The sequence below is a fragment of the Emys orbicularis genome, chromosome 1, assembly GCF_028017835.1.
Source record: "Emys orbicularis isolate rEmyOrb1 chromosome 1, rEmyOrb1.hap1, whole genome shotgun sequence".
Taxonomy (NCBI): Eukaryota; Metazoa; Chordata; order Testudines; family Emydidae; genus Emys; species Emys orbicularis.
In genome coordinates this window covers 369,134,871-369,154,515 of record NC_088683.1, presented here as the reverse complement: position 1 = coordinate 369,154,515, position 19,645 = coordinate 369,134,871, and the positions used below count along the sequence as shown (strand labels likewise).

General features: G+C 45.5%; 1 pseudogene; it reads left to right on the top strand.

Moving 5' to 3' along the window:
• Positions 1–18,442: 18,442 nt before the first annotated feature.
• Positions 18,443–19,413, top strand: LOC135895473 (olfactory receptor 52R1-like; annotated as a pseudogene).
• Positions 19,414–19,645: the final 232 nt, after the last annotated feature.

Here is a 19,645-nt window from a genome sequence, read left to right as displayed (position 1 = left end):
TGTTAAACAAAACCAGCCCCAGGACAGACACCTGGGGCACTCCGCTTGATACCAGCTGCCAACCAGACATTGAGCCGTAGATCACAACCCATTGAGCCCAACGATCTAGCCAGCTTTATATCCACCTTATAGTCCATTCATCCAATCCATACTTTTTTAACTTGCTGGGTAGAATACCGTGGGAGACCGTATCAAAAGCTTTTCTAAAGTCAAGATATCTAAAGCCACTAGCCGTCACCTACAGCCCCCAAATAAACCTCTCCAGCGCATCATTAAGGATCTACAACCTATCCTGAAGGACGATCCCTTATTCTCACAGATCTTGTGAGACAGGCCAGTCCTCGCTTACAGACAGCCCCACAACATGAAACAAATACTCACCAGCAACTACGCACCACACAACAAAAACACTAATCCAGGAACAAAACCCTGCAACAAACCCCGGTGCCAACTCTGTCTGCATAACTATTCAAGGGACACCATCATAGGACCTAACCACATCAGCCACACCATCAGGGGTTGTTCACCTGCACATCTACCAACGTGATATATGCCATCATGTGCCAGCAATGCCCCTCTGCCATGTACATTGGCCAAACCGGACAGTCTCTACGCAAAAGAATAAATGGACACAAATCTGACATCAGGAATTACAACATTCAAAAACCAGTAGGAGAACACTTCAGCCTCCCTGGTCATTCAATAACGGACTTAAAAGTGGCAATTCTGCAACAACAAAAACTTCAAAAACAGACTCCAATGTGAAACTGCAGAACTGGAATTAATTTGCAAACTGGACACCATCAAATTAGGCCTGAATAAAGACTGGCAATGGATTGTGTGACGTTTCAATCTATGTGATTTTATGAAAGTATGCTGATGAGTGTGAATATAAGGTAACTAAAATATGCTTCATGCAAAAGGTCTCTTGTAAGGTATCATTACAAAGCTTATAATCTACTGAGTGTGTTCATCCTATTTGTATAAATGTATCATTCTTGTATCTGAAACTAGAAATATGAAAGATAACTCTGAGGTCTTATTGTAGTTATGCAAAGTGTGGGCCATTAATGGTGATTTGGAATCTTAATGTCTCCCATTAACCAGGACAATTGACTGTAGATGGCTCTGTTTACTTGTAAGTCTTCCTGTATATATGTGTGCTGGCAAGTGGGTAATGAAGTCTTACAGTGACATGTGATCATGTCACCTGAACTGGAATCCATCTTTAACCTGGTGCTTTTCCATTGAGAAGGAGGGGTGGGAACCCAGAGAGCGACAAAGGATCCCTGCCTTATGCAAAAGATATATAAGTGAGTGGAACAGAACAAAGGGGGCTGCAGTCATGAGAAATCCCCTAGCGACCACCTGAGCTGGAACAAGGACGGTACCAGGGGAAAGGATTGTGCCCAGACTAGGAAGGCGTCCAGTCTGTGATAGAAACTTATTGAAACATCTCTGAGGGTGAGATTTTATCTGTATTCAGTTTTCTTACTGTACTAGGCTTAGACCTGCGTGTTTTATTTTATTTTGCTTGGTAATTCACTTTGTTCTGCCTGTTACTAATTGGAACCACTTAAATCCTACTTTCTGTATTTAATAAAATCACTTTTTACTTATTAATTAACCCAGAGTATGTATTAATACTGGGGGGGGGGTGCAAACAGCTGTGCATATCTCTCTATCAGTGTTATAGAGGGCGAAAAATTTATGAGTAAAACGGATTTATTTGGGGTTTGGACCCCATTGGGAGTTGAGCATCTGAGGCTTTGTCTTCACTACCCGCCGATCCGGCGGGTAGCAATCGGTCTATCGGGGATCGACTTACCGCGTCTAGTGAAGACGCGGTAAAATCGATCCCTGATCGCTCTGCCGTCGACTCCGGAAATCCACCTCGGCAAGAGGCGGCAGCGGAGTCGGCGGCAGCGCGGCAGCGGTCGACTTTCCCGCGTCCTCACCGCCAGGTAAGCCGACCTAAAATACGCAACTTCAGCTACGGTATTCACGTAGCTGAAGTTGCGTATCTTAGGTCGGACCCCCGCTGTAGTGTAGACCTAGCCTGAGTGTTAAAGACAGGAACATTTCTTAACCTGCTTTCAATTAAGCCTGAAGCTGTTAGGGGATGTGGTTCAGACCTGGGTCTGGGCTTGCAGCAGGCTAGTGGGTCTGGCTCAAACCAGACAGGGCACTGAGGTCCCAAGCTGGGAAGGCAGGGAAAGCAGGGGCAGAAGTAGTCTTGGCACATCAGTTGGCAGTTTCCAAGGGGGTTTCTGTGATCCAACCCTACACAGATGGGTCATTACAAAACCTAATTTTACCTTACTAATTTCCCCCTACGGTTACTCAAATCTTCTTGTCAACTGTTTGAAATGGGCCACTCTCATTACCACTACGAAAGTGATTTTTCCTCCCTTGGTATTCTACTGATAATTAAATTGTCTCATTAGACTGACCCCCCACCTGGTAAGGCAACTCCCATCCTTTTATATGCTGTGTATAAATATACCTGCTACTGTGTTTTCCACTCCATGCATCTGATGAAGTGGGTGCTAGCCCATGAAAGCTTATGCCCAGATAACTTTGTTAGTCTCTAAGGTGTAACAAGGACTCCTCGTTGTTTTTGCTGATACAGACTAACACGGCTACCCCTCTGAAAGATATATCTCATCCACCATTTTCCCCAAATCCACAGAGCCAGTTATCTCATTATAGAAGGCAATCAGGTTGGTCAGGCTGTGCCCCCGGTCTCTCACAATGCTTTGCTATTGACCAGCAGGAAACCCCCCCAGGTGTTATCACTCAGCACAACTGCATGTGGAGCCCCACACCCAGCTAGATTGCATGAATGCTCCCAGAGCCACTCATGAATCACACAGGGAAAGGGACCAGCCAGATCCCCCCAGCTCCCAGCCTTCCACCTCAGGAATATACTGTCTTGTACTGCTCAAGATGAGCAGTGCAAATTTATTAATTGGTTCACCACTTCATCAATGGAAAGTGGACAGTTTTGCCACACACTTCATACAAATTCAATGGTAAAGATAAACAGTAAAACAAATGTATTTACTACAAAAGATAGATTTTAAGTAATATTAAGTGATAGGCAAAAAGTCAGATTGGTTACCAAAATAAAATAAAATATAAGCACACTGTCTAAATTCTCAACCCTATTAGACTGGGCAACGTCTAGATTAAGCAGTTTTTCTCACCCCACTGGATATTGCAGTTCATAATACACAGATCATAGAATCACACAATCATAGAATATTAGGGTTGGAAGAGACCTCAGGAGGTCATCTAGTCCAACCCCCTGCTCAAAGCAGGACTAACCCCAACTAAATCATCCCAGCCAGGGCTTTGTCAAGCCTGACCTTAAAAACCTCTAAAGAAGGAGATTCCACCACCTCCCTAGGTAACCCATTCCAGTGCTTCACCACCCTTCTAGTGAAAAAGTTTTTCCTAATATCCAACCTAGACCTCCCAACTGCAACTTGAGACCATTACTCCTTGTTCTGTCATCTGGAACCACTGAGAACAGTCTAGATCCATCCTCTTTGGAATCCCCTTTCAGGTAGTTGAAGGCTGCTATCAAATCCCCCCTCATTCTTCTCTTATGCAGACTAAATAATCCCAGTTCCCTCAGCCTGTCCTCATAAGTCATGTGCTCCAGCCCCCTAATCATTTTTGTTGCCCTCTGCTGGACTCTCGCCAATTTTTCCACATCCTTCTTGTAGTGTGGGCCCAAAATTGGACACAGTACTCCAGATGAGGCCTTACCAATGCTGAATAGAGGGGGATGATCACGTCCCTCCATCTGCTGGCAATTCTCCTACTTATACAGCCCACCCTTGAAAAGGTTTTCACCCTTGAAACCTGGCCCAGTCCCCTCTGTGGGCATCTTCATTCTTCTCAGTGCCCTTGTTTCTTGTAGCATAGGTGGGGGCAGGAGAAAGGCCAAGCATGGGGCCCCTGTGTCCTGTTTTATACCCTCAGTCCCATGTGCTTGGAGAACACAAGTCCAGGCATGTCTGGGGGGCATTGGTTTCCAGCAGGCAAGGTTGAGCAATTCCCCTGGTGTGGCGTCATGCCGGTGAGTCATTGAATTGTAGCTCCCTTGCTGTACAATGGCTATTGATGGGCTATTTCACACCCCGCCCATGTGTTGGTTACTTTCCTTGTTGTTGTCTCTGGGGAGCTAATATCTGGCTCATTCCCCAACTTACAGCATGTTTTAGTCCCAACCATACAACACAATTCTCTTAACTTCATATGCACAAAAGAGCTGCATATTTAGCTAGAACAGTGGCTTTCAGCAGTTCATAACCTTTCCCTTGATAGCTCACATGGCATGATTTTTACGGAAGATCACAATTAAATATAAATGAGGAATATGGGGGTTACAGGATGCTCCCTCAAGGTATAAAATGCCGCAAAATCCACAGGCTCTGAATCAGGACTGTGACTCAGGACATCTGGGTTTTATCCCCAAGCTCTGCCAAGGGCCTGCTAGAGAACCTTGCTCCACCACCCATAGATCTGTGATCACAGCAGCAAGAACAATACTAAAAATATCACCACAGTGAAACAAACCCAGGCCCCCCGCACTCCAGCTCTCCTTTGCCCTCCCTGAGCCTCACAAAGCATGACTGACAGGAGAGAGACAAAGTGGGTTTTTCCTCCTTATTATGTTGTACGCGAGCCTATTTGAGTCTTACAGTTTTGCATGAATACTGTGTATGCCTCAGTTTCCCCGTGTGCTGCACCAATGCCTAGGTGGTAGGAATATGGGTGTGTGACTTTTGCTGAGGCCTTCGGGGCCAGGTGAGGCTGTTCCAGCTGCCTGCACATAAGTGATGGCCGACGCCTTTCATTACCTGAGAGATCAGCCTCGCCTGCCCAGTGATCGCTGCCAACCCCCGCATCATCCGGGTCATGGTGAAAACCCCCACGGTGAAGGAGGCATTTGTGGGGAAGCCAGAGGGCCCTGTTCCCCGACTCGGCAGTCAGCCGTAACTCTCAGCCAGCGTGTAAATCAGCAGGTTTATTTGTCGAAAGAACAGAATGTAGAACAGAACTTGTTAGCACAGAAATCAGTGACTTTCAGCAAACTCCACCTTGGGAGGACTCCAGGCCGGACACCCCAGACTCCCCTCCCTCTGAGTCCCCCACAACAGATTGCCCAGCTTCCAGGGGCCTGACTTCCAACACACCTGACTTAGCCCCTCGCTGACAGAAGCAATCAGGACAGCCCATCTGGTGGCTCCGGTCAGCACCTCTGACCGGGCCATTAAAAATCTGGATGGCGGTGCAGCAGGGTTAAGGCGGGCTCCCTGCCTACGCTGGCTCTGCAGGGCTTCCAGAAGCCGCCAGCATGTCCGGCCACAGGCGGGAGATGGCCAGGGGGCTCCCCGCGTTCTCCCCGCCCCAAGCACCAGCTCCATAGCTCCCATTGGCCGGGAACCATGGCCAATGGGAGCTGTGGGGTTGGCGCCTCTGGACTGGGACAGTAGACACCAGGCAGAGCCTCCTGGCTGTGCCTCCACCTAGGAGCCAGAGGGACATGCGGGCCGTTTCCAGGAGCCGTCTGAGGTAAGTGCCGCCTGCACCCCAAAACTTGTCCTGCACCTCAACCCCCTACCTCAGCCCAGAGTCCCCTCCCATACTCCAAGCCCTTCATTCCTGGCCCCACCCCGGAGCCAGCACCCCCAGCCAGAGCCCTCACCTCCTTCTGCACCTCCAACCTCCTGCCATGACTGGTGAAAATGAGCGAGTGAGCAAGGGCGGGGGAGAGCGAGCGAGGGAGGGAGCAGGGATGGAGGGAGCGGGGTGCTGGGCCTCGGAGAAGGGGAGGGGCAGGGCAAGGGTGTTCAGTTCTCCGCAATCGGAAAGTTGGCATCCCTATCCGCCGCTCCTGTTTGGATGCTGAGCTTGAGTCATCCAGGGTCTGGATTTTCACAGCTGCTGAGCTCCCGCCACTCCAGTGGCAGAGAGTGGTACCTGCGAGTGCTCAGCACCTCTTGAAATCTTGGCTGAGGTGTGTCCCAGGTGGGGGCTAGAGAAAAGAGGCCTCCCAAATCAGCAGCTCACTTTTGGAAAGTGCCAGCTCCATTCGTGGTTAAACGTCAATTCTCACAGTACATAGGGGCTGTGCAGCAGGTCAACTCTGCTCCTTGGTAGAGGAACATGGGAACCACCAGACTGGATCAGAGCCGGGTCCATCTAGCCCAGTAACCTGTCTCCAGCAGTTGCCGGCACCAGATGCTTCAGAAGAAGCTGTGAGAATCTCTCATGAGGGGGATATGGGATAATCTTCCCCTCACACCCTGTGTCCCATCCTTATCTCTAACAGAGATTGGCTTAAACCCCGAGCCATGGGGGACACTCTCCCTTCCAAAATGTGTGTGGTCATTAACTCTGGTAACTCTGGGTGCTTTTGATACCAAGAAAAATGTCCAAACCCTTTTTGAATTTTGCTAAGGTTTTGGCCTCAACAAAATCCTGCCGCGGTGAGTTCCACAGTTTAATTACTTGTTTTGTGGGAAAGTATTTCCTTGTTTTTATTTGCCACCTTTCACTTCCTTGCATGTCCCTTGTTTTAGTGTAGTGAGAGGAAGAGCAGCTCCTGATTCCCCCTCTCTCTACCACCTACTGTCTTACATATACACAGAGAGAGAGACAATTTGGGGGCAAGATATCTTTTATTGGACCAACTTCTGGTGGATAGAGCGACAAGCTTTCGAGCTACATGGAGCAGTTCTTCAGGTGTGGGAAAGGTACTCAGAGTGTCCCAGCTATAAAAACGTGGAACAGATAGTTTAGTGTGAGTAGTTTGCACCTATTCTAAGAGACCATTCAAGGTGAACAGGCAGAAGTTGGTCCAATAAAAGATATTCCCTCCCCTACCTTGTCTCTCTAATATCACTGCTCTAAAGCCAAATGCTTCTGAAATAAATGTAGTCAAACTTTACTAATTCTGGATAACTGAGAACGAAAATGATGCTTAAAATTGTTGATTGGCTCTAGTTTTCAAGATATGCTATTGGGTCAGTATATACGACCCTTGACTTGGGAATGGCGGAGGATAAGTGAGTTATAAAGGGAAGGGATCTCAATTTAAACCAGAAATGACTAAAATACATCTTTGACTGGATCTATGAATAAATCTATGACTGGGTTTGGACAGTACTTGCTTTTTAGGCAAAACAATGAATGATGCAATCTGAAGCTGGTATTGCGTCATACATGATATGAATTGCATCATGTTATTCCTAGAAGTCATGGATGATGCAATCATAACGAAGCTTACATCACTCTGCTGAACAAATTGCCCTATATCAGCTCTAGAAATCATACAGTGTCGTGCTCTCTTATTTGTCAGTGTTTGATTTTGCAAAGGGACACATTTCTGTTTAGCCAAAGTGAGCAGAGATGCCTCGTACTTGTGTGAACAGTGCAGATAACTTCTGCTATGTTTGTGGTGAAGTGACTTTTGCATCACAAAAGCGCAGTATAACCACTATGGTTAAGAAAGCCTATCACCTTTCTTTTGGCTGCAAAATTGGAGATCAGGACAAGAGGTGGGCCCCACACATATGCTGCAACAGTTGTGCAACAAATCTTCGCCAGTGGTTGAACAGGAAAAGGAAATCTATGCCTTTTGCAGTGCCAATAATTTGGAGAGAGCCAACAGATCATACCAGCAATTGTTACTTCTGCATGGTGCCTCCAGTTGGGAAAGGTGTGTCAAAGAAGAAAAAGTGGACTGTTCATTATCCAAACATTCCATCAGCTATACGCCCAGTAACCCACGGAGAAGGACTGCCGGTTCCTGATGCACCAGAATCATTCTCACTTGAGTCAGATGAGGAAGAGGAAGAGGATGAAACTTCTGGTCCTGAACCACCAATGTCACAGGACCCACATTTTCTCCCATCCTCCTCCTCTGAACCACACCTCATAACACAAGGTGAACTGAATGACCTTGTCAGGGATTTGGAACTACCCAAGAGTAAGGCAGAGCTGTTGGGCTCCAGACTACAGCCGTGGAATCTGCTGGCAGGTGATGTTAGGGTTTTCATGTTCCGTGACCGTCAAAAGGATCTTGTCCCATTCTTCTTCATGGAAGGTGATCTTGTAGCCTGCAACAACATCGATGGTGTGATGGCAGCCCTCAACATCGTTCATGATCCAGATGAGTGGAGACTGTTCATTGATTCATCGAAGACGAGTCTTAAAGCTGTTTTACTGCATAATGGCAATGTTTTGCCATCAATTCCAGTTGGTCATGCAGTCCATATGAAGGAAACCTATGACAACATGAAACAACTTTTGAGGTGCATGAACTATGAGCAACATCAGTAGCAGCTTTGTGGCGATTTGAAGGTTGTTGCTCTCTTGCTTGGTCTGCAGACTGGATACACAAAGTACTGCTGTTTTCTCTGCGAATGGGATAGTCGTGCAAGAGATTCCCACTACATCAAGAAAGATTGGACACTCCGACAGTCATTGGAGCCTGGGAGGAAAAGTGTTCAGCATCCACCACTTGTTGAATCAAGGAAGTTTTTGTTCCCACCCTTACACATCAAGCTGGGTCTGATGAAGAACTTAGTCAAGGCCATTGACAAAACACAAGCAGCTTTCAAGTACCTCCGTGGAAAATTTCCAAGGTTAAGTGAAGCTAAGATAAAGGAAGGTGTCTTTGTTGGTCCTCAGATTCGTGAACTTCTTCGAGATGATGCATTCGACCATGCACTGCGTGGCAAGTAAAAGATGGCATGGAAAGCCTTCCAGTTAGTGGCAATAAATTTTCTCGGAAACAACAAGGCAGACAACTACAGGTTGTTGGTGGAAAACCTCCTCAAGGCATACAAAAGCCTTGGTTGCAACATGTCACTAAAGATACATTTTTTGCACTCTCATCTAGATTTTTTTCCACCCAACTGCGGAGCAGTGAGCGACGAGCACGGCGAGCGATTTCACCAGGACATTGCAACAATGGAGAAACGCTATCAGGGCAAATGGAGCCCATCAATGCTTGCAGACTATTGCTGGACAGTGACAAGAGATGCTCCATTTAATGAATACAAGAGACAAGCCAAGAAGCGCCGAGTAGACACTGAATAGGACTAAACTATGTACAGAATAAGAACATAAGAACATAAGAACATAAGAACATAAGAAAGGCCGTACTGGGTCAGACCAAAGGTCCATCTAGCCCAGTATCTGTCTACCGACAGTGGCCAATGCCAGGTGCCCCAGAGGGAGTGAACCTAACAGGCAATGATCAAGTGATCTCTCTCCTGCCATCCATCTCCATCCTCTGACGAACAGAGGCTAGGGACACCATTCTTACCCATCCTGGCTAATAGCCATTTATGGACTTAGCCACCATGAATTTATCCAGTCCCCTTTTAAACATTGTTATAGTCCTAGCCTTCACAACCTCCTCAGGTAAGGAGTTCCACAAGTTGACTGTGCGCTGCGTGAAGAAGAACTTCCTTTTATTTGTTTTAAACCTGCTGCCTATTAATTTCTTTTGGTGACCCCTAGTTCTTGTATTATGGGAATAAGTAAATAACTTTTCCTTATCCACTTTCTCAACATCACTCATGATTTTATATACCTCTATCATGTCCCCCCTTAGTCTTCTCTTTTCCAAACTGAAGAGTCCTAGCCTCTTTAATCTTTCCTCATATGGGACCCTCTCTAAACCCTTAATCATTTTAGTTGCTCTTTTCTGAACCTTTTCTAGTGCTGGAATATCTTTTTTGAGGTGAGGAGACCACATCTGTACACAGTATTCGAGATGTGGGCGAACCATGGATTTATATAAGGGCAATAATATATTCTCAGTCTTATTCTCTATCCCCTTTTTAATGATTCCTAACATCCTGTTTGCTTTTTTGACCGCCTCTGCACACTGCGTGGACATCTTTAGAGAACTATCCACGATGACGCCAAGATCTTTTTCCTGACTCGTTGTAGCTAAATTAGCCCCCATCATGTTGTATGTATAGTTGGGGTTATTTTTTCCAATGTGCATTACTTTACATTTATCCACATTAAATTTCATTTGCCATTTTGTTGCCCAATCACTTAGTTTTGTGAGATCTTTTTGAAGTTCTTCACAATCTGCTTTGGTCTTAACTATCTTGAGTAGTTTAGTATCATCTGCAAACTTTGCCACCTCACTGTTTACCCCTTTCTCCAGATCATTTATGAATAAATTGAATAGGATAGGTCCTAGGACTGACCCTTGGGGAACACCACTAGTTACCCCTCTCCATTCTGAGAATTTACCATTAATTCCTACCCTTTGTTCCCTGTCCTTTAACCAGTTCTCAATCCATGAAAGGACCTTCCCTTTTATCCCATGACAGCTTAATTTACGTAAGAGCCTTTGGTGAGGGACCTTGTCAAAGGCTTTCTGGAAATCTAAGTACACTATGTCCACCGGATCCCCCTTGTCCACATGTTTGTTGACCCCTTCAAAGAACTCTAATAGATTAGTAAGACACGATTTCCCTTTACAGAAACCATGTTGACTATTGCTCAAGAGTTTATGTTTTTCTATGTGTCTGACAATTTTGTTCTTTACTATTGTTTCAACTAATTTGCCCGGTACCGACGTTAGACTTACCGGTCTGTAATTGCCGGGATCACCCCTAGAGCCCTTTTTAAATATTGGCGTTACATTAGCTAACTTCCAGTCATTGGGTACCGAAGCCGATTTAAAGGACAGGTTACAAACCTTAGTTAATAGTTCCGCAACTTCACATTTGAGTTCTTTCAGAACTCTTGGGTGAATGCCATCTGGTCCCGGTGACTTGTTAATGTTGAGTTTATCAATTAATTCCAAAACCTCCTCTAGTGATACTTCAATCTGTGACAGTTCCCCAGATTTGTCACCTACAAAAGCCAGCTCAGGTTTGGGAATCTCCCTAACATCCTCAGCCGTGAAGACTGAAGCAAAGAATCCATTTAGTTTCTCCGCAATGACTTTATCATCTTTAAGCGCTCCTTTTGTATTTTCATCGTCAAGGGGCCCCACTGGTTGTTTAGCAGGCTTCCTGCTTCTGATGTACTTAAAAAACATTTTGTTATTACCTTTGGAGTTTTTGGCTAGCCGTTCTTCAAACTCCTCTTTGGCTTTTCTTATTACACTCTTGCACTTAAGTTGGCAGTGTTTGTGCTCCTTTCTATTTGCCTCACTAGGATTTGACTTCCACTTTTTAAAGGAAGTCTTTTTATCTCTCACTGCTTCTTTTACATGGTTGTTAAGCCACGGTGGCTCTTTTTTAGTTCTTTTACTGTTTTTCTTAATTTGGGGTATACATTGAAGTTGAGCCTCTATTATGGTGTCTTTAAAAAGGGCCCACGCAACTTGCAGGGATTTCACTTTAGTCACTGAACCTTTTAACTTTTGTCTAACTAACCCCCTCATTTTTGTATAGTTCCCCCTTTTGAAATTAAAGGCCACAGTGTTGGGCAGTTGAGGTGTTCTTCCCACCACAGGGATGTTGAATGCTATTGTATTATGGTCACTATTTCCAAGCGGTCCCGCTATAGTTACCTCTTGGACCAGCTCCTGCGCTCCACTCAGGATTAAATCTAGAGTCGCCTCTCCCCTTGTGGGTTCCCGTACCAGCTGTTCCATGAAGCAGTCATTTAAAGTATCTAGAAATTTTATCTCTGCATTTCGTCCTGAAGTGAAATGTTCCCAGTCAATATGGGGATAATTGAAATCCCCCACTATTATTGGGTTCTTAATTTTGATAGCCTCTCTAATTTCCCTTAGCATTTCATCATCACTATTACTGTCCTGGTCAGGTGGTCGATAATAGATCCCTAATGTTATATTTTTACTAGAGCATGAAATTTCTATCCATAGAGACTCTATGGAACCTGTGGATTCGCTTAAGATTTTTACTTCATTTGAATCTACACTTTCTTTAACATATAGTGCCACTCCTCCCCCTGCACGGCCTGTTCTGTCCTTCCGATATATTTTGTACCCCGGAATGATTGTGTCCCATTGATTGCTCTCAGTCCACCAGGTTTCTGTGATGCCTATTATATCTATATCCTCCTTTATCACAAGGCACTCTAGTTCACCCATCTTATTATTTAGACTTCTGGCATTTGTGTACAAGCACTTTAAAAACTTGTCCCTGTTTATTAGCCTGTCTTTTTCTGATGTGCCAGATTCTTTTTTATGTGGCTGTTTATTATCTGATCCGGCCCTTACATTAGAATAGATTTTTGCCTTTTGTTTCATAATAAATTGTATTTATATAACCCTTTTGCTGATTTTTAAAGTGTTACATAAACAGGACAGGTGAAATCTTATCATGTAAAGCAACCATAAACACATGAAAAGACCTAGGTTTACAATTTATGATTAAAACTCTACTATCTACACAATATACATAGACATAACATGTAAAAACTTAAATATCTTAGAAACAGTAGCCAATCAGTTGTTTTAATTGTCATATTTGAATTCAGCACATCAAAATACATAATAAATAGCACATTTTATCTCTGAAGCAGATGACTTCTCAAAAACTGTAGACCAGTGTTATCTGTATAATGGTGATATATTCATAGTGACTTTCCTTTGCTAGGTTTTTTCAAGATCCTTCAATGAAAGGTGCTGCACAGTATGATGATTGTTACTGATGAGAATTACTGATCTGTGATCCCTTAGCAACAACTCTGTCTGTTTGCAGAAAGTGTTCATGTCTCCCTTCAGATATCTGTCTCCAGAGCTGTCTATCTATTATCTACCCAGCCATCCTGGACATATACAGGGTATCAGACCCTATGGAGACATAGGCATTATCCCTCGTTTTCTTAATAATCAACTATGATTTTTAAATATACACAAATGCACAGAGCAGCCAATTCCTCTCTGACTCAGCACAGAGCCCCAGAGTTCTCATCTCCCTTTGGGAAGGTCCCTTAATTACTGTTTACTCCTGAAGGTGAATAAAGAACACAGAACAGCAGGCAGGTTTGTCTCCAGCCTGTTTGCATCCAGATTCTGCATCTCTGTTAGAGGCTGAGCGAACTCCACTGGGATTGCACAGAGCTGTAATATAAATGGTGCACACACCTGTGTTGGATCTCGGCATCAGATATTTATGCAGATGCTGGGGTGAGAGAGGTGTGGGACACAGCTGCCTAAAGGGGATTCCCAGGGAAGACCCTTCCATCTCACAATTCACAGATACTCGTCTCTTGCTGAGGAGCTCACCTGGTCAACAAACTCAGTGCAACGTGGGACTGATCTGATAGAGAGTAAGTCTGCAGAACTTTCCACTCTCCACAGCTATTAAATATCCCAGGGCTCTTGCCACAGGTGATGAGTTGGCTCCAGAATCATTTGCCAAAATGTCCCTCTTGTCTGGGTCCCCCTGGCTGATGACCTCCAGCCCCAAAGTGCTGCATTTCAGAGGCACAGGGGATCCTTCGTGATGAAAGGTGTTAGTAGATGGACAATACAAGATCAAATTCTGAGGCCCTGGCTCGTACGTTGCTCAGGCCCCATTAGGTGAAACTCCCCTTGGAGTCAGCTGTGAGTTAATGCACAGAGACTCTCACCTCGTCCTCTTGCATCATAGGGCTCTTACTGTTAATTGCGTGGGGGGCTGTTCCCTGACTGTTATCTGCTGTAAGGCATGGAGGTACTATTCCTCATTGCCAAGACCTCTTCTTTCCTAGCTTCATTAGAGAAGTTAGCTTAACTGTCATGCCTGAAACTTTCAAGAACAATTCTGCCAGAAGCAAACACCCAGTATGGGAAATTTCAGTCCAAATGGTTAAAGTGTGGCAAACTGAAAATGAGGTCTTCTAATTGAAGGTGTCAGACAGCCTTAACTAAGATTGGTGCCACCAGCACAATTTACAATGGCCAATCCATTTGTAAATCCCATTCAGCTAAGCTCGTTGCTCCAATAATGCCTTGGCAAGGAGTTCCACAGGCCAAATATATATTATGGGGAAAAAATCTTTTGTCAATGTTATATGTTCAGACTTTCAATGTAACTGAATGTTCCCTTGTTCATGTGTTATGAGACAGAGTAAATATAACTGTTTGATCTACTTTTTTATTGATAGAATCATAGAGTTTAAGGCCAGAAGGGACAATTAGATCATCCAGTCCGACCTCCTGTATAACACAGGCCATTACATTTCACCCTGTTACCCCTGTATGAGCCCAAAGACTTGTATTTGACTAAGAACTGGTCTACATTAGGATTTTACATCATAGAACCATAAAACCACAGGGTAATCTAACCTAGTCCCCTGCTGAGATGCAGGATTTGTTGTTTGTAAGCCATCCAACACAGCTGGCTATCCAGCCTCCTTTTAACACCTTGCAGTGAAGGCGCTTCCACAACCTCCCTAGGCATGTGTTCCATATTCCTCCTGTTCTTACAGTTAGGGAGTTTTTCCTGAGATTTCATCTAAATCTGCTCTGCTGTACTTTGAACCTATTGCCAAAGAGAACATTTTTTCTCCATCTTTTTTATGGCAGCCTTTCAAGTATCTGAAGACCACTGTCATGTCCCCCATCAGTCTCCTCTTTTCCATACTAAATATATTCAGTTCCTTCAGTGTTTGCTCTTATGGCTTGCATTCCATCCCTTTGATCATCCTTGTCACTCACCTCTGGATCCTTTCCAGTTTCTCTACAAGCTTCTGTCATAAACAGATAGTTAAGGGTTAATGCCTCTTTTACCTGTAAAGGGTTAAGAAGTTCACCTAGCCTAGCTGACACCTGACCAGAGGAACCAATGGGAGGACAAGATGGTTCAAAGGGAAAGAGGGAAGTTCCCTTTGTCTAAGTGAGAGTTTCACTTTGGACTGGAGTGGGAAAGCTCCAGAATTTAGCCTCTTATTAAGTAGTGAGTATTAGTGAAGGAAATAAATAGGTATATGTTTATTTCTTTGTAACCTGTCTTGTGCAATTAGAGGAATCATCAAATTGGGTATTTCGGTATTCTTTGTGGAACTAAGTTTTTGCCCAGGGGAACATCCCCTGTGTTTGGAATCTGTTGTCTGTGAGAGTAGCTGGTATGCTAATCTCTCCCAAAGAGCCTTCTTTTACTTTTCTTTTCTTTAATTAAAAGCCGTTTTTTTAGAACCTGATTGCTTTTTCCTTGTTTTAAGATCCAAGGGGGTTGGATCTGGATCCACCAGGAGTTGGTGGGAGAAAGGAGGGGGGATGGTTAATTTCTCCTTGTTTTAAGATCCAAGGGGTTTGGATCTGTGTTCACCAGGAAATTGGTGAAGTCTCTCAAGGCTACCCAGGGAAGGGAGTTAGCACTCGGGAGTGGTGGCAGCAAAACCATATCTAAGCTGGTAATTGAGCTTAGAGCGTCTCATGCAGGTCCCCACATCTATACCCTAAAGTTCAGAGTGGGAAAGGAACCTTGACAGCTTCCTATACATTGGTGACCAGAACTGGTCACAGTACTCCAGCTGAGGCCTAACCAGCACCGAGTAGAGCAGAACTATCACCTCTTGTGTCCTGCATGCTCTGCCTCTGCTAGTGCAAAAGAAAATTGCATTACCTTTTTGTGCAACAGAAAAAAATCCACACCTGTCAGACAGCATGAGGTCAACGGAAGAATACTTCCATCAACCTAGCTACCGCCCCTCGGGGAGGTGGATGAACTACGCTGATGGGAGAACCCCTGCCATCACTATGAGTACTGTTTACACAGACGCACTACGGCAGTGCCACTGTAGCGTTTTAAGTGTAGACGAGCCCTCAAGCAGACCTTACAGAAAAGCCTCCAGTCTTCATCTGCAGACATGGGGAGTTGGAAAATCCACCACTTCCCTTCGCAGTTTGTTCCAATGGTTAATCACCCTCAGTGCTAAAAATGTGGCCCTTATTTTCAGTGGGAATTTGTCTGGCTTCAGCTTAAAGCCATTGGGCCTTGCTCTGCCTTTCTCCGCTAGATTACGGAGCCCATTAGTACCCACAGTTTTCTCCCCAGGAAAGTCTCCGTTTGATCGTATTTTTCATAAGATAAGTGGATGAAGCTCTTTAAATCTCTCTTGCTCGGTGAGGCATTTTCTCCAGTCTCCAATCATTTGTGTGGCTCTTTTCTCGACCCTCTCCAAGTTTTCAACATCCTTTTTGAAATGTGGACCCCAGAATTGGATGCAGTCATTTTAACCAATGCCACATGCAGAGGTAAAGTCCTTCCCCTGCTTTCCAACTCACCCCACCCTCTGTAGGCATCCAAGGATCACATCAGCCCTTTTGGCCACAGCATTGCACTGGGAGCTCATGATGAGCTGGGTGTCCACAATGATTCCTCAATCCTTTTTAGGGTCCCTGCGCTCCATAATGCAGTGCCCTAGTCTGTGGGTCCGGCCTGCATTCCCTGTTCCAAGAGGATAACTTTGCATTTGACTGTATTAAAATATTTTTTCCCCATGGGCCCAGAAACGCTCCTGATCAATTGGTGTGCCTGCCCTTGGTTCCTCATTGTAAACACTCTTTATTTCCCCGGATCCTCCTTCTTCCCTTTTTTAAAGATGGGCACTACATTAGCCTTTTTCCAGTCATCCAGGACCTCCCCCGATCGCCATTAGTTTTCAAAAATAATGGCTAATGGCTCTGCAATCTCGTCCGCCAACTCCTTTAGCACCCTCGGCTGCAGCGCATCCGGCCCCATGGATTTGTGCTCGTCCACTTTTTCTAAATAGTCCCGAACCACTTCTTTCTCCACAGAGGGCTGGTCACCTTCTCCCCATACTGTGCTGCCCAGTGCAGCAGTCTGGGAGCTGACCTTGTTCGTGAAGACAGAGGCAAAAAAATCATTGAGTACATTAGCTTTTTCCACATCCTCGGTCACTAGGTTGCCTCCCTCATTCAGTAAGGGGCCCACACTTTCCTTGACTTTCTTCTTGTTGCTAACATACCTGAAGAAACCCTTCTTGTTACTCTTAACATCTCTTGCTAGCTGCAACTCCAAGTGTGATTTGGCCTTCCTGATTTCACTCCTGCATGCCTGAGCAATATTTTTATACTCCTCCCTGGTCATTTGTCCAATCTTCCACTTCTTGTAAGCTTCTTTTTTGCGTTTAAGATCAGCAAGGATTTCACTGTTTAGCCAAGCTGGTCGCCTGCCATATTTACTATTCTTTCTACACATCGGGATGGTTTTTTCCTGCAACCTCAATAAGGATTCTTTAAAATACAGCCAGCTCTCCTGGACCCCTTTCCCCCTCATGTTATTCTCCCAGGGGATCCTGCCCATCTGTTCCCTGAGGGAGTCAAAGTCTGCTTCTCTGAAGTCCAGGGTCCGTATTCTGCTGCTCTCCTTTCTTCCTTGTGTCAGGATCCTGAACTCGACCATCTCATGGTCACTGCCTCCCAGGTTCCCATCCACTTTTGCTTCCCCTACTAATTCTTCCCAGTTTGTGAGCAGCAGGTCTAGAAGAGCTCTGCCCCTAGTTGGTTCCTCCAGCACTTGCACCAGGAAATTGTCCCCTACACTTTCCAAAAACTTCCTGGATTGTCTGTGCAGCGCTGTATTGCTCTCCCAGCAGATATCAGGGTGATTAAAGTCTCCCATGAGAACCAGGGCCTGCGAGCTAGTAACTTCTGCTAGTTGCTGGAAGAAAGCCTCATCCACCTCATCCCCCTGGTCTGGTGGTGTATAGCAGACTCCCACCACGACGTCACCTTTGTTGCTCACACTTCTAAACTTAATCCAGAGACTCTCAGATTTTTCTGCAGTTTCATACTTACCTCAGGGCTTTGGTCACCTTCCCCCAGTGAACCTAGTTTAAAACCCTCCTCACTAGGTTAGCCAACCTGCTTGCAAAGATGTTCTTCCCTCTCTTTGTTAGGTGAAGCCCGTCTCTGCCTAGCACTCCTCCTTCTTGGAACACCATCCCATGGTCGAAGAATCCAAAGCCTTCTCTCCAACACCAGCTGCGTAGCCATTTGTTGACTTCCACAATGTTCCTTTCATATTTTTAATTGTTTATGTTTAATACAGAAGTGTCCTGTATTTGCCTTTTTTGTGTTTTGGGTCTCCTGCTCTTTCATAGAATCATAGAATATCAGGGTTGGAAGAGACCTCAAAAGGTCATCTAGTCCAAAACCCTACTCAAAGCAGGACCAATCCCCAGACAGATTTTTAACCCAGTTCCCTAAACAGCCCCCTTAAAGATTGAACTCACAACCCTGGGATTAGCAGGCAAATGCTCAAACCACTGAGCTATCCCACCCCCCAATGGCTTAAATGAGATTTGTGAATGATCGGTCAGTTCGTAACTCTATGGTTCTACTGTAGATGTTGTGCATGTAGTGTCTCATATTAACATTATGTCTCCATCCAGGCATTTGTCCTGCGACCATCATCGTAGACCCTTGGCACATAAAGAAAGTCAAAGGGACATAAGGTGCATGCAGGAATTTCTCCCCGCTACATGTCAGATTCCAACACAACCGACTTCACTAACCCCTCCATTTTCATCCTGCTGGGCATTCCTGGGCTGGAGATGGCCCAAGTCTGGATCTCCATCCCCTTTTGCACAATGTACGCCATAGCCATCTTGGGGAACTTCACCATCCTGTTCATCGTGAAGATGGAGCCGAGCCTCCATGGGCCCATGTATTATTTCCTCTGCATGCTGGCTGTCACCGACCTGGTCCTGTCTACATCCACCCTGCCCAAAATGCTGAGCATCTTCTGGTTCAATTCCAGGGAGATCAATTTCAGTGCCTGCCTCACCCAGCTGTACTTCATTCACTGCTTCTCAGTGATGGAGTCTGGGATCTTCGTGGCCATGGCTTTGGATCGCTACGTGGCCATCTGTGATCCCCTGAGGCATTCTACCATCCTGACAAACCCTGTGGTGGCCAAGATTGGCCTGGCTGTGGTGCTGCGCGGCGGCATGCTTGTACTGCCCTATCCCTTCCTGGCGAGGCAATGGCCATATTGCAGAACCAATATCATCCCCCACACATACTGCGAGCACATAGCCGTGGTGAAGCTGGCCTGCATCGACATCCGCATCAGTAGTTACTATGGCCTCTTTGTGGCATTTTTGGTGACCGGTCTGGATGTATTTTTTATCGCTGTGTCCTATATCCAGATCCTCAGGGCCATTTTCAGCCTCCCCACAAAGGACTCCCGGCTGAAGACTTTTGGAACCTGCAGCTCCCACCTCTGTGTCATCTTAATCTTTTACATCCCATCTCTCTTCTCCTTCCTCATGCACCGGTTTGGGCACAATGTGCCCCTGCATTTCCACATTCTCATTGCCAATGTGTACCTCCTTGTGCCCCCCATGCTAAACCCCATCATCTACGGGGTGAGAACCAAACAGATCCGGGACAGGCTGCTCCAGCTCTTTTCTCATAAAGGGACCTAAAGATTTTTCTCCTTGTGCTTTGACTCTCAGACTGAGCTCCACTGGCTGGTGACATGGTGCCCTGAGCTCCACTGGCTGCCAGACCCTCTTCCCTGAATCACTTACTGGGCAGTCAAAGGATACGTCCAGACTACCCGCCGGATTGGCAGGTAGCGATCTATCTATCGGGGATCGAAATATCGCGTCTTGTCTAGACGCGATATATCAATCTCCGAACGCGCGCCCGTCGACT